The following is a 16,632-nucleotide window of genomic DNA, read 5'->3' as shown; positions in this document are numbered from 1 at the left end:
CACAGATAATGAGTAAGCGAGTAGCTTGTGAGACATAGGTAGAATTCATAATATACTAAATATAGACTGATATATGTATTATATTACTATATTTACTATATTACTGTATTGTTATATTTACTATATTAAATATATTTACTATATTACTATATTATTTATAGATGGAAAGGGATGGAAAGACCCAGCCACTTACGGTCCTACTCTGGGCCCACATGTGCTTTACCTAAGAAATCCTTATAGTACCCATAGCTTTTTGCAGGCTAATTGACAAGTTATGGCTGTGGCCAGGCGTACTTGTCACTGTCTCTCTTTAATAGAGCAAGTGTGTATCATTGGCCCCAGGCACCTTCTGTCTGTTGACCTGGCTTAAACTTCAATCTGACCATCAGTGAAGAAGGCTGATGCCGCAGATGGAGAGAGACACAGGATATATGAATATAGCATAACTCAGGATTCACCTCGTGTGGTCCTTCCCACTTGAACCCTGTCCTAAGCGTGGAAAGTTACCCCATCTCTTTCCTCTTGCTTCAGATTATGTGCTTTAAAGTGATTTAATAAACTATGTGATTCAAACATCTTCATTTGATCTTTGAGCCTGTTTTGTGACTTCCGGGATAGCTTGCCTTGTTGTGTACTTGGAGGTTACCATCGCATCAAGGTAATTTCTCATGACAACTACAAAAAACTTAGAAAATAAGAACATAGCATTGTATAGCATAAAGGAAACCAATCTGAAGAGGAGAAAGACAGGTAGTCACAAATTGTGTCATTAATAGACTGAAAGACCAAAAAGGTAAAGGACAAACCAAAAGACAAAGTGTGGAAAAGATTTTTTTCTAAATTGATTTCTAGAAAAAGGAATGAGACAAGAAAGACATGGTTTGGACAATGTATAAATGTCACTGATACCAATTCTACTTTATTTCTGAGACCAAAATAACAGTTTCAGAGGTAAATACGACAAGGTCCAACAAGTGGACTTATCCCTGAATTTCTTCCTCCTCCTCCTCCTCCTCCTCCTTTCTTCTTCTTCCTCCTCCTCCTTTTCTTTCTTTCCTTCTTTCCTTTCCTCTTTCTCTTTCTTTTCTTCCTTCCTTCCTTTCTCTCTCTCCCTCTCTCTTTCTTTCTTTCTTTCTTTCTCTTTCTGTGTCTCTCTCTCTCTTTTTCTTTTTTTCTTTCCTTTTCTTTCTTCTTTTTTTTTTTTCAAAAAGAATCTCTTGCTCTGCTGCCCAGGCTGGAGTACAGTGGTGTGATCATAGCTCACTATAATCTCAAACTCCTGGGCTCAAGTAATCCTCTCACTTCAGCCTCCCAAGTAGCTAGGACAACAGGTGCACATCACCACACCCAGCTAATTTTTTATTTTATTTTTTCTAGAGACAGGGGTCTCACTATGTGATGCAGGATGGTCTCAAACTCCCTGGCCTCAAGCGATCCTCCTGCCTTGGTCTCCTAAAGTGCTAGGATTACAGGTATGAGCCACCGCACCTGGCCTATCCTGAATTTCTTTTAATTCATGCTACATAGCATTACAAGTCTGTAAAAAAAAAAAAAAGTTTACTACATTTTTAAAGACAGAAAAGTAATAGGCTTTAAAAATACCTATAACTAGGAAGGAAATGCATATAAAATACTACTTTTGATAAAAGTTTTATTATTTATATAAAATTACTGAAACATTCCCTGTATATTTATTCCTATCTAAAAATATTAATAATGCACCTATCTTAAATATTTGTGGGATAAAAAATTTAGTAAAATGAAATATACCTTTAAAATGAAAGTAGGCCAGGCATGGTAGCTTACACCTGCAATCCCAGCACTTTGGGAGGCCGAGGCGGGTGGATCACCTGAGGTCAGGAGTTCGAGACCAGCCTGGCCAACATGGCAAAACCCCATCTCTACTAAAAATATGAAAGTTAGCTGGGGATGGTGGCATGTACCTGTAATCCCAGCTACTCGGGAGACTGAGGCAGGAGAATTACTTGAACCCAGGAGGTGGAGGTTGCAGTGAGCCGAAATCGTGCCACTGCACTCATTCCAGCCTGGCCAAAAGAGCAAAACTCCGTCTAAAAAAAAAAAAAAAACAAAAAAGGAATTTATTTGTAATTTGTAATTTATCTCTTTTGTAATTTATTTTCTTTAGCAGGTCACTGTATCTCTATGCATTACAGAAAATGGCTAGTTAAGAACTTGTCAAGGTAAGTGAAATAGCTGTATGTATAAATTGCTTGTCGGGATCTCTCTAATAAGTTACCATACTTAGATAAGAAATGAAATTGTTTATCAGGCAAATACTTCTTGGCATTAACTTTGTGGTGGTTAAAGAATATGAAATTCTGTGATGTAGCTTATTCAAACTGTCTGAATACTTTAACACTGTGTTTTTAGTTTGTTTGTTTTTACAACTTAATTCTTTCCCTGAAGTTGAGTATTTTCTCCCTAAGTTAAATTTGAAATGGTAAAAACAATTAGAAAAACAAAGTGCATTCTATGATGAATCAAAAATAGAGCTTGCATTCAAAGACACTGAAAATATAATATCATTAAGTCCTACTTATTTTTATTAATGATATGTTTGGGATTTTAAATATTTATATCATTTTATAACCCAGAACAATAAAAGATCTGGTCTAAAAATTTACAAACTACTATTTGTAAATGGTAAACTTTGTGCCATTAAAAAATATGTTATTATAAATTAGAAAATTACTAAAATTTTTTTTTACTTTATACTAGATGACCATAAAAATGGATTTAGTTGTATACATTCTTTAAAGCGTATGTCACATTATTATAGCCAATACAAATACTGTAATTTTTACCCCAAAGAATTAAGTTTTGAGTGAATATGAAAGAGAATCTTTGTACATATGCTCAAAAGAAAGATAATAAAACTAAATTATGGCAAACACACTAAATCTGTTTCAGATTATGAATGAGTGCATCCAAAAGTAATCACTGGAGTCACTGTTCATTGTGGGCTTCCCAGCATTCTCCTCTGGGCATTTATATCAGATAACTTATGCGTGATGCAGAATTAGTATTCACCGGTCAGACATTGATTATTTAGAATTCCTTCTGATTTGAATTACATCTACTGCTTTTTTCTCTCATCCATTTATTGGCCAGATGTACAATAAGCCAAAACATGTTGATTCTGGTGAAATTTAGCAGAGAAAAACAGCTTCAGCTAGTGGCCATAGAAACTTGAAAAGCTTTACTAAAAGGAAATAAATTGGATATCTTCTCATCCTAGATATGAACTGGATTCCAACTTAACCTTCCAACTGTAATAGTTTTGCTGTTTCTCTGAAGTCTGAACCTTGTGTATGGCAATACTTATCTCAAGCAAAAATATAGTTTCACATTGGTAGTACTGTATTCAGGAAAACTGGAAATTGTACTATGAAGAAGCACCTCTACCACATCCATATCTAAGTCTACAGTCACAGCTGCTGGAAACAGATATTGTATTCATACTATGGTGGGAAACACATAATGTATGTATGCATACACGTGTATACATATATGCTGGTGTATAATCTGGAAAAATTTTGCTAAGATATATAGGAAGAGAAACTTTTTATTCAGAATATTGAGCAAGTAGGACTCATAGTGTAAAATTAAGAAAAAATATTTTTCTTCTACTGCCCTTCCTATGGATTTGGTTCTTCCTCTGCCCCGAATGTAAACTTAAGCAGTCTTCTATGCATTTTATGTTCATTCCTAAATATTAGAAATAGTTATTTGATTATTTAGCCTTTAGTCTCAGTTTAATAACCAAAATATGAGGTTAAAATTTAATTCTGGCTACAGAATTCAGGCTTCTCTCTCCTGCCGCACTTCCAGGCCAGTTGCAGGCATGATACCAGCAGTCTGGGAGGCAGAGACAAGAGGACACATCTCTGCTGCTCCCCGCTTTCCCCATGGTTATGTGCCAACTTTGGTTTCACCAGGCCTACAGTGCTTCCCAGGTTTGGAGTGTGGGGAAGGAGAAGATTTAATGGAAGCAGCTTAAGGGAAATGCTCAAACTAAACTGATACTTTCTTCATGATCTAGCATTGAAACTTTCCGGACTTGACAGATATTTAAAATTAACTCTTTTTCTCATCAACATTTTCATGGATTCTTCCGAGATCCACATTACCCAACCTGTGGGTTCCCATGACAAGAATTAATGCCTCTCTGTTTCTTCTGGACCTTTATTTACCTGACTTCTTTCTCTAGAGACTGTTCACCCTTATGGGCCATCCTTTTGAACATAACCTAACAAGACTCATGCTGGCTTTAAGTGAGTGGTCCTCATTTGGTTCATGGGAAAACCACATAGTTTGTCCCCAACAAACTTTGGAAGTAATATTTATTTTACTGCTGGAATTAAGGAAAACCAAAAACCCTATTACAAAATGGCTCCTCTAAACATTCACATTACCCCTTTTTGTCTCTGCCCCCTGAGGAACTAGCCAACTCTAGCTCTTTGGATTTTCCAAATGAGAGGTCAACATATCGATGTCTCCAAGACCTTAAGTTCTTCTAGTGATCTCTTTAAGCTTCCTCTCTTGAATTATGGTGAAAAGGGACTGCCTGCTACCCCCTCCTCTTGAGGAGAGGGGTGGTATTGCAGCCTAACAATAATTTCCAAAAATTTTCTCCTCCAGCCTCTAATTCTCAACCAGTTTGGACTTTCTAAGTGGGTAATTTAAAGCCTTACAGCCAGTTACGCTCTACTTCTTCTACAAGTCCTGCAACCAGGTGGTCTCAATCCTCACTTGCGAATATTGCATTTACTCACCTTGTGCCCTAGCCAAAACTTCCACAACAAATTCTGTGGTGCATTTAAGTGAAAGATGTTATTTGATAGATAGATAGATAGATAGATAGATAGATAGATAGATAGATAGATAGATAGACAGACAGATATAGATATAGATATAGATATAGATGTATATTAGAACCATGTCAAATGGTTAACTTTTTTAAAAAGGTAAATTTTTTATATTGAGATAATTATAGATTCTCATACACTTGTAAGAAATAACACAGAAAGATCCCATGTAGCCTTTATTCAGTTTCCCCAGTGGTAATATCTGACAAAACTGTAGTCCAATATCACAACCAAGATATGGGCATTGATAGATCACTTCCATCACCACAAACATCCCTCATGTTGCCCTTTTGTAGCCACACTCATTTCCCTCCTGCTGCCACCCTCTCCTTTACCCATAACAACCACTTATCTGTTCTCTATTTTTGTAATTTTGTCATTTCAAGAATCCTGTAGAAATGGAATAATACAGTATGTATTTTAGGGCTTATCTTTTTTACATGCGGCATGATTCTCTGGAGATTAATCCAGGTTGTTGCATGTATCAATAGTTCATTCCTTTTTTACTGCTGAACAGTATTCCATTGTATGTATGTACGATTGTTTAACTATTTGCTCAATGAAGGACATATATTAATAGTTTCCAGTTTTTGCTGTTATGAATAAAGCTACTATAAACATTCATGTACAGGTTTTTCTATTAATGCAAGTCTTCATTTCTTTGGAAGAGATGACTGAAGTTCAATTACTGGGTTACATGGCAGTTGCATATTTCTTTTTTAAAGAAACTGCCCAACTGTTTTTCAGAGCATCTGTATCATTTTATATTCTCACCTGCAACGTATCAATGACCTAGTTTCCCTACATCCTTTCTAGCCTTAATTGTCTTTGTTTTTTTTATTTTACTTTGTTTTGAGACAGGGTCTTTCTCTGTTGCCCAGGCTGGAGTTCAGTAGAGTAGTCAAGGCTCACTGAAGCCTGACCTCCTGGCTGAAGTGAACTGCCCACCTCAGTGCTGGAAGTAGGGTGGGGCACCAGCCACCAGTAGCAGGACTATAGGCATCTGCCACCATGCCTGGCTGATTTTTCTTTTTTGTTTTTGCAGAGATGGGGTTTTACTATGTTGGAGAAGCTAGTCTCAAACTCCTGGGCTCAAGTCATCCTCCTGCCTCAGCCTCCCAAAGTGCTGAGATTACAGACACGTGCCTGGCCTATTTTACTCATTTTAATAGATGTAAGTTTGTTTCAATTTAGGATTTTTAAGACAGAGAGCACACTTTCAATGACTAGGAGAGACAAAGATGGAAATAAAGATTTTATTACTTACAGGTTGAGGGCACATGACACTCTTGGCGGCCATATACACAGAGGTCAGGGAGAGAAAGGGACCTGTGGGCCAGTACCCTTATTGGGTCCAGAGAGTTATCCAAACAAGTTTCTAGCAGGGAGTTTAATTGGTGGATTTAAAGCAAGCAGGCATGAGTTCCAGGGGGCCACACTGTGACGGAGAGGTAGTCACTATGGCATGTCTGCATAGTTTGTTCCGTGTGTGAGGATCAGCAGGGCCAATCAAGCAGCCTGCATCTAGCCACCATCTAGGGAAGCAGTCACCAGAGAGCAGTTGTATAAGGCAGATATCTGGATCCACCACATTGAGGAACTAGGGGAAGGGAGCATCAAACTGAAAACTGTGTCCAAGGTAACGGAGTCCTGCCTCTGGTATGAGAAAGCCCAGCTTATATTTAAAGTGGATGCCAAAGCAATATAAAATTATAGGAATTCATTACCAAACTGATAGCTTGTGGTTTTAATTTGCATGTCCCCAATGAATAATGATGTTGAGCATCATTTCATGTGTTTATTTGCCATCTGTGTTACTGTTTGCATGAAATATGTCTTCATGTCTTTCGTCCATGTTCTAATTGGATTTTCTCATACTGTTGAGTTTTGAAAATTTTTCATATATTCCATATACTAGTCCTTTGTTGGATATGTGGTTTTCAAGTATTTTCTCCCAGTCTGTAGCTTGCCTTTTTGCCCTCTTAACAGAGTCTTTCACAAAATGAAGTTTTTTTTTGGTTTGTTTTTTGAAACAGAGTCTCAGTCTGTCACCCAAGCTGGAGTGCAGTGGTGTGATCTTGGCTCACTGCAACCTCCACTTCCCGGGTTCAAGTTATTCTCCTGCTTCAGCCTTCAAGTAGCTGGGATTACAGGCGCCCACCACCCCACCTGGCTAATTTTTGTATTTTTAGAAGAGACAGGGTCTCACCATATTGGCCAGGCTACTCTCAAACTCCTGACTTCAGGAGATCTGCCCACCTCAGCCTCCCAAAGTGCTGGGTTTACAGGGGGAGCCACCGCGCCCAGCCTCACGGAATGAGTTTTAATTTTGATGAAGTTTAGGTTTTACTTTTTGGATCATGCATTTGGTATGACATAATAGTTAACATTTTATGTGTGGAAATATGTACATTCTCTCATTCCCTCTCCTCCCATGTCCAATCCATTGGCAGGTCGTGTCAGCACCATCTCCAAGATACAATCTAAATGTGTGTACCTTTCTCCATTTTTATAGCTATCACCAAGCTTCAAACCACCATCATCTCTCATTCAGTTGGTCTCCCTTATGTCATGTGACCTCGTAACTTAAAATCTCCCAAAGGTTTCCCATTCACACTTGAAGTCCAAACTCTACCACAGTCTACAAGAACCTGCCCCATCTGGACTCACCTTGGTACACTAACTCCCACCTCCCTCCATCTCACTGTAGTGCACTAAACTACAGCTACACTCCTTTCTGTTTATATTCTCACCCAACTCAAACACAACCAGCTCCCTCTCACTTTGGGTCCTTGTATATGCAGGCCCCTCCCCAGCGTTTGCAGGACTAGCTTCTCCTCATTCAGGACTCAGTTCAAATATCAACTTCCCCAAGAAGCCTTCACTCATCACCATATGTAAAGTAGCTTATCTTTCTCATCACTTTGTATTATGACTCTTATTTTTATATAGCACTTTATTAGCTGAAGTTATTTATTTGTTTACTCTGCATACCCCTAGTCAAATGTAAGCTATCAGAGCAGTGACCTTGCCTGTCATGTTCAGTCCTACATCTCAAACTCCCAGCACATGGCGGTCACTCAGTTAATATTTATTAAATATTGGACACTTCTTTCTTTTTCAAAAAGCAAATTTCCTTTTGAGTATTCAGCTACTGGTAGATTAAACATGTCCTCAAAAGAAACTATTTGTAATCACGCTAATTAATTAGAGGAAAAAAAGTAAGAGAATTCTAGTTTCTGAATAAATTAACTCATGCTACTAAGTCATGTCCTTTACTCATGTTACCTGAGGTACACAAATATAATGTAGAGTAAAATATATCTCAAGTATATCTTGATTCTAACCGCAAGAGGATACCATTATTGTGTAGTCACAAACTCCAAAAACTATGTAAATTTGTATCCTCAGCTTCAGCAGTAATTCTATGACTTACCCTAGGCAAGCCTGAACAGGTCTCTACAGCTTAGTTTCTTGTTTTGTTAAAGGGATTTAATGCAAGCTTACTTCACCAAGATGCTATGTAAAACAGTTTCTATTTATTGCAAGTACTCTATGATTTTTATGTCTATTAGTGTGGAACAACACACTCATTACATGATGGCATCAAAAATTTTGTGCCACAAAGGATGCCAAATTCTTGGAGATACTAGAGGGATTATAGTGCATATGACTAATTTTGGGGATTGTGTTGCAGTTACATCTAAAGACAAATTTGGAATTTAGGCTGAAGAATTGTCTCAAATCATTTTAAATTGTGTTTTTAGAATATGACACTTAAATATCTCAGGATAGCCTCAAAACTTCAGTAGAAAATCAGGGAAATATGCCTAAATATCTCAGGATAGCCTAAAAACTTTAGTAGAAAATCCAGGAAATATGCCTTATAAGCTTATAAAGTTATAAAATTTATGTGTTTTATGTATTATATAAATAGAGCATTGCAGACACATTCCTTATTTTGAAATGAAAAAACTTTCTGATATTAGCATTCATTTACTTAAGACCCTGTGGAACTCAACAAAACAATAGAGCTGGAGAAAGGATTGCTAACTTATCTAAGATATAGTTCTGATTCTGAATGGATACTATCCATCTTTCTCAAAGAAACTGGGACTTGCAATAAATATAGTTTGATAGGATGCATTATGTAGCGTTTTCTCAAAGATTTTTAAATGTCAAAAGAGCCTTATAATTACTTTACTATAAGTAGCCATAATACTGCAATAGAATTCAGCAAAATCAATCATTTAATTTAATTTATAAAATTAAAATTTTTGTTTACAAATATAAAATAGGCTTTAAAATTCTGAAGTCATCAAAATGAATTAGCTTTCTGACTTGAATCGAGTCATCTAACCACACTGTATCAGAGATTCCTCAATTGCAATTCAAAGGAAATGAAATAATTCAGTGATTCTCAAACATTTGAGTCAAGGACACCTTTACCCTCTTAAAAACTGAGGACCTCAAAGAGCTTAATTTATGTTTATGTGGATTATATCAATCATTATTTACCATATTAGAAATTAAAGCTATCATTAAGATAAAAACTGAGATACTGATTAATTCATTTAAAAATAAGTAAATATTCTATTACATGTTATCATAAGCAGTATATTTTATAAAAAAACTATATTTTCCAAAGATAGCTTTTTTTTTGAGAAGAGTGACATTGTTTTACATTTTTTCAAACCTGTTTAATGTCTAGCTTAATAAAAGGTGGCTGGATTCATATATCTTTTTCTGCATTCATTCTACTGTGCATTTATTCATGTTTCGCATTTTGCATTTATTCATGTTGTTTTGGTAGAAGTATTATGAAGAAAATTTGGTCTCAAACAATATATATTTGGAAAGGGATTTATGCCTTTAAAACTTTAATATTCATTTCAGATAATTGTTTGTTGCTAATATGCTTATATCATCAAAAGGAAGATGTGCAAAAGGGTAGTTAATAGCATCTTGGGCTGCTGCTTTTAGAATAAGAGAAGAGGTCTTACTCAGCTCAGTAATGCTTCTCTAGGGAGTGCCTGGTTTCTTTTTTCTTTCTTTCTTTTTTTTGAGACAGAGTTTTGTTCTTAATGCCCAGGCTAGAGTGCAGTGGCGCAATCTTGGCTCCCTGCAACCTCTGCCTCCCAAGTTTGAGCAATTCTTCTGCCTCAGCCCCCAGAGTAGCTGGAATTACAGGCATGTGCCACCACGCTCAGCTAATTTTGTATTTTTAGTAGAGACGGGTTTTCACCATCTTGGTCAGGCTGGTCTCAAACTCCTGACCTCAGGTGATCTGCCCGCCTTGGCCTCCCAAAGTGCTAGGATTATAGGCGTGAGCTACTGCGCCTGGTCCCTGGTTTCTTTTTAATACTACATGGAAATTTCACATGTAGTAATGTCTTAAAGCCTAGTTGCTTTGTGAAATCTGAAACATAGCAATAAATTTTTTATATTAATATTGAAAAAAAAATCCATATCAAAGAATAACATGTTGGGAATGGCTTGAAGAGACTAATAGAGATTATGCCATCCTTTAGTATACCACTGCTGAGTGATAAGAGGAGGCAGCGGACAAAACTATGGGAAGAAGCCAACAAGTCAATTAAAGTTAATGATTTTAACCCACCCCTCTTAAATACTGAAGGAACAAGCCTACCAAAAAATATAATCAAAACTATATAACATTGTCTGATTAATAAACTAAAATTAATAAAAGAAGGTATAGAATCTTAACAGAGAATACATATTTTTTAAAACACATATGGAACATCCACAAAAATCACCATGAATGAAGTCATAAAGAAAATTTCATGTATTTCAAAGAATTCATGAAATGGAGATTATGTTATTTCATCATTATATGATTTAATTAAGAATAAACACTAAAGCCAGGCACGGTGGCTCATGCCTGTAATACCAGGACTTTGGGAGGCCGAGGCAGGTAGATCACTTGAGGTCAGGAGTTTGAGACCAGCCTGGCCAACATGGTGAAACCTCGTCTCTACTAAAAATACAAGAATTAGCTGCGCGTGGTGTTGCATGCCTGTAATCCCAGCTACTCAGGAGGCTGAGACAGGAGAATCGCTTGAACCTGGGAGGCGGAAGTTGTAGAGAGCCAATATCGTGCCATTGCACTCCAGCCTGGGTGACAAGAGCAAAACTGTCGCAAAAAAAAGAAAAGAATAAACACTAAAAAGGTGGATTTTTTAAAATCTCATAACTCTAGGAATTGAAAGTAATTAATATCCCTTGGATTAAAAGGGGGAAATTAAAAAATTCTTTAGGCTGACTGAATACATTTATCAAAAAACAAGAAAGATTGAGAAAAATAAAGCAAATATAAAGCTCAAAGAGCTAGAAAACAAAGGAATAAATATATAGAAACAACATGAGACGAGATAATACAAGTAAGAGAAAATAAATAAAATGGTAAAGAAAAAATTAGTAGATATAATTTAACAATCAAAACCCTTATTTCTTTGAAGAGATTTTTTAAATGTACACGTATCTGACAAAGTTGATCAAACAAATTGTGATGGTTAATTTTAGGTGTCAGCTTGACTGGATTAAGGAATACTTAGAATGCTGGTAAAGTGTTACCTCTGGTGTGTCTGCTCACAGATGTTTCCAGAGGATACTGGCATGTGAGTCAGGGACCAAGCGAGAAAGGTCTGCCCTCAATGTGGACAGGCAGCATCCAATCAGCTTGGGGCCTACATAAAACAAAAAACTCTCTCTCTCTCTCTCTCTCTCTTTCTCTCTGTCTCTCTCTCTCTCTCTCTGTTTCTCATCCTGATTAATACAAAGAATATAAGAGACTAAAAAATTAAAATTCAACCCCCAAAAGAGAATCGCCTATAGAAATAGTAGTGATTTCAAAAATTATAATGAACTATATAGCAATAATATTGAAAAACTTAAATGAAAAAGAAACAAATTTCCAGGAATAATTTGCCTGAGAAGAAGTAGAAAACTTGAATTGCCTGTTAGCTATGAAATTGATTTCTAATCACCCATCAGGCCTCTGGTGCAGGTAATGTTTGTTATGGTCAAAGTTCTTTATTCTAGTTAAGCAAATCCACTCTAGCTATTATAATCTGAAAATACTTTATTAAGAAATGTATGAGGCCCAGCATGGTGGCTCATACCTATAATTCCAGCACTTTGGGAGGCCTAGAAGGGCGGATCATTTGAGCTCAAGAGTTTGAAACCCACCTGGGCAACATGGCAAAACCCCATCTCTACAAAAAATGCACACAAAACATTAGGCAGGTGTGCTGGTGTGCACCTGTAGTCCCAGCTACTCGGGGACTGAGGTGGGAGGATGGCTTGTGCCCGCGGATCGGAGGTGGCAGTGAGCTGTGATCAGTGCCACTGCACTCCTGGGCGACAGAGTGAGACCCTGTCTCAAAAGAAAATAAACAAATAAATAAATTTTAAAAAGGAAATGTATATAGATCACAGAAGTACTAGAAAGACTTAAGTAACAGACTCTGACTTAGTTTCCAAAATGATCTCCAAAACCCAGCAGAACTGGACAACTAAGAGAACTGCAGCCACTATTAGGATCAGGAATTTGCCACCAGCAGTACTGGTTTTAGTATCACACTGCCACTGCCCAATCTATACTATAAAACCAAATGTACTGTACCCTGTTTCCACATAATTCAATCTTGAATCAAAATCTCCCACAAGTGAATATTATTAACAGAACCTAAATTACATTCAGAATCCTAACTGCTAGAGAATCTAAAACATGTAGATTTTACTTTCAGTCTCTATGTGTTATAAAGCAGTTGGAACAAGATTGAAAAAATAATCTATAGGATCAGAATGTTTTAAAGATAGGTTCTTCAAAACTTTCCCAGAAGAGCTAAGTCTAGTTTATACAAAGTGTTCCAGAAAAAAGAAAGTGAAGGACAGCTGCACAACTCATTTTAAATCTTCAACTCTCAACTCATTTTAAGAAGTTAATTATAATCTTCAGACAACCACTGGATTAGGGCAGTACAAGAAAAGAAAGTTATTAGCTACTTGTTAGCCATAAGTGAGTTATTAGCTCACTTTTGAGCAAAAATGTGAAATTCTAAATAAATACTAGCTTATTTCAACCACGTTTTAATAAAATACGGCAATGTAAATTTTATTCCAGAAATGTAAGTTGGTTCATCACCAGAAAAGATATTAATATAATTTATCATGTTAGTAGACTAAAGGGGGGAAAATGACTCAACATATGCAGAAAGACCATTTGATAATGTTTAACATCTAATTATGAGATATTTTAAAATGTTAGAAAAAACTATGAATAAAAGATAATTGTTTAATTTGACAAAAGGTTTTTTTTGAGATGGCGTCTCGCTCTGTCGCCCAGGCTGGAGCTTAGTGGCTCAATCTCAGCTCACTGCAACCTCCACCTCCTGGGTTCAACTGATTCTCCTGCCTCAGCCACCAGAGTAGCTGGAACTACAGGCACCCGCCACGACTCCTGGCTAATTTTTGTATTTTCAGTAGAGACGGGGTTCCACCATGTTGGTCAGGCTGGTCTCGAACCCCCGACCTCAGGTGATCCACCCACCTCGGCCTCCCAAAATGCTGGGATTACGGGCATGAGCCACCGCTCCTGGCCTTAACAAAAGTTTTTAATAAATATCTATTAGCAAACTTAGGGAAAAAAATTGTGACATATCATCTTTAGGGACAAGAAAGAGTCTTGCATGGCTTCCATTGAATATGGTGAGGGGTTCTCAGTCAACATAGTATTTTTTCCTTCCAAAAAATGGGAAGTATAAGGATCGGATAGAATGGACAACCCAACCCTTTCACAGTTTGCAGATTATTAGATCTTATACCAGAGGACCCAACTGAATTAATAGACAAACTATTAGAACTAATAGGAGAGCTCAGAAATGCTGTGGAGATGCAAGATTGGTGATAGGCAACAAAACAATAGTGAACACATATAGCATTTACTTAATTCATATATAAGAAATTTTATAAATATTTTATGTATATTAATTCATTTAAATTCCATATAAAAATCAGTAACATTCTTCTGTATCAGCAGTGACCAACTGGAAATTCGTATAAAACGCAATTTCATTCACAATAGCAATAAAAACTACAAAGTATATAGGATGTAAACTAATGAATGAACCCATCCTTTAAAACAGTTTTTCAAGCTCTATTAAAGGACATAAAACAAGATCTAAGTAAAAAGAGAAAAGCACCACGTTCATGAATGGGACAAATGAATACTGTAAAAATATCATTCTCCCTAAATTAATCTATAAATTCAATGCAATTTTAATGAAAATTTCATCAGGATTTTGTGAAGAACTAGACAATTAATTAGCTTATAAAATGTGCATAGAATAATAATAGACCACAAATAAATAAGAAGAATTTTTTAAAAAGAAGAGCAAAGAGAGGGAACTTGTCTTGTTGAATATATTAAGACATATAAAACCATAGCAATAAAGATAGTATGATACAGTATAGAAATGGGCAAAAAAATTGATAGAATAGAAAACCAGTAAACAAGCCTATGTTATATATGAGAATGAGGAATATAATAGCAATTAGCATCATAACTCATAGAGGAAAGACAGATTATTTAGTATGTGGCTCAACACATAGAAAAAAATAAACTTAGATTCTTACCATACTCCAAATACAAAAATAAATTTTGAATGGATTAAAAACCTAACTATAAAAGGCAACACTATGAAGTTAGCAAAATACATGAAGCTTTCTTTGTGAACTTGGGATGGGAAAGGATTTTTAAACAAGACCCAAAAAGTACAAACCTTAAGGGTGGGTGGTGGAAATTGATGGATGTGATCATGTTAAAACTGAGTATTTCTATACAAAGAAGATATGATAGACAAACTTAACAGGCTGGTGGCAGACACATTAGCAGGAGATATTTTTAAAGTGTAACGCTAAAAAATGATTAACATGTAGACCATATAAGGAACTACTAAAATCTACAAGGAAACTCAAAAATTGAACAAGGACTAAAATAGACAATTCATGGGAGGGGAATTCTAAATAGCCAAAATGTATATGAAGAGATGTTCAACTTCACTTGTAATCAGAGAAATTAAAATTAAGTCAACCAAGAATCGCTAAAAATTACAAAGTCAGCTAATACTAAGTGCTGGCTAGGATGTCAAGAAATCAGAAACCTCATGCACTATTGATGGGAGTGTAACAATACCTAGTGAAATTAATTATTCATATAATTCTGTATACTTATCATTCCCTCACCTGGGTTTATATTGTGTACAGATCCTTAAGGGGATATTTTTGAGTGTGGTCCTATCATTATTAGTGTTAGCAAGAAGTTAGAGGTAGCGTAATGTCCATCCCTAGGGAAATGGCTAATCAGAATATGTAGCATGTACACACAATGGGATAAAATACAGGAAGAAGTAGTTAACCATTTTTATATATAGGAATGTAGATGGATCTTGGAAATATGGAATGAATTCTATAGAACAAAACAATTTTTATGTATTCAAAATACACATATACACAGAAAACAACCATATGTTATATCTCAGGGCTGTATTTTCGGATGCCTAAGGAAACATATTGGATATATTAATGTGAATATCTCTGATGGGAAAGATGATGTATATGAGAATGAATCGGACAAAGGGGAAAGAATAATGAAATAGGGGCATTGTATAGACTCATAATGATGATGGAATCTGAAATCTGTGTATTTGAGAGCTGTATGACTCACAGATAATGTATGTGTGTCCTAATTTGGGGAGGAATATTTAAGTAATGTTCTCAGCAAAAGGAAGCACTGGTTTTAAGACAGATTCTGGGAGGATTTGAATGGCCTTATGTAGAAGACAGATGGATTTGTGATTAATAAAAATTCTTGCTTTAGGTATTTTCTTCCATCAAAAGTGTTGGAAATTAATCTGAAATTAATTTGCCTCCAGCAATCAGTCTAGGAGAGGAGTAGAAATTTAAAACTATGGTTATTTAATATTCAAAGAGAATGGCTCTGTAAATCTGGAAAACACAAACATCCTGAAAAAAGCTTGCTTTTTATTTAGTTTCATGTAATCTGTCAGTCAGTAGTTTAAAAAGTATCAGGTTTGGTCGGGGAGCCAAGATGGCCGAATAGGAACAGCTCCGGTCTCCAGCTCCCAGCCCGAGCGACACAGAAGACTGGTGATTTCTGCATTTCTGCTTGAGGTACCGGTTTCATCTCACTAGGGAGTGCCAAACAGTGGGTGCAGGACAGTCGGTGAAGCGCACTGTGCGCGAGCCGAAGCAGGGCGAGGCACTGCCTCACTCGGGAAGCGCAAGGGGTCAGGGGGTTCCCTTTCCTAGTCAAAGAAAGGGGTAACAGACGGCACCTGGAAAATCGGGTCAGTCCCACCCTCATACTGCGTTTTCCCAACGGGCCTGGAAAACGGCACACTAGGAGATTGTATCCCGCACCTGGCTCGGAGGGTCCTATGCCCACGGAGTCTCGCTGATTGCTAGCACAGCAGTCTGAGATCAAGCTGCAAGGCGGCAGCGAGGCTGGGGGAGGGGCGCCCGCCATTACTCAGGCTTGCTTAGGTAAACAAAGCAGCCAAGAAGCTCGAACTGGGTGGAGCCCACCACAGCTCAAGGAGGCCTGTCTGCCTCTGTAGGCTCCACCTCTGGGGGCAGGGCACAGACAAACAAAAAGTCAGCAGGAATCTCCAGAGACTTAAACGTCCCTGTCTGACTGACA

The 16,632-nt window shown here is 36.9% G+C and overlaps 1 long non-coding RNA gene across 7 annotated transcripts in view; it reads left to right on the top strand.

The window, feature by feature from the left end:
- Positions 1 to 16,632, top strand: part of LOC116463333 (uncharacterized) — an 84,189-nt gene that overhangs the window by 5,933 nt on the left and 61,624 nt on the right. For 2 of the 7 annotated variants that reach the window (XR_009212882.1, XR_009212881.1), the window contains exons 4-6: positions 1,378 to 1,472; positions 2,147 to 2,201; positions 3,260 to 5,513. This is a non-coding gene — a long non-coding RNA (uncharacterized LOC116463333). Of the gene's footprint in view, positions 1 to 1,377; positions 1,473 to 2,146; positions 2,202 to 3,259; positions 5,514 to 5,934; positions 6,064 to 16,632 lie in introns of those variants that run through there. The other 5 variants (XR_009212886.1, XR_009212884.1, XR_009212887.1 and 2 more) reach the window with 5 other exon arrangements.

Source organism: Hylobates moloch, unplaced genomic scaffold, assembly GCF_009828535.3.
Source record: "Hylobates moloch isolate HMO894 unplaced genomic scaffold, HMol_V3 SCAFFOLD_3, whole genome shotgun sequence".
Taxonomy (NCBI): Eukaryota; Metazoa; Chordata; class Mammalia; order Primates; family Hylobatidae; genus Hylobates; species Hylobates moloch.
The sequence above is the reverse complement of the archived record's forward strand: the minus strand, read 5'-3'. Positions and strand labels throughout refer to the sequence as shown.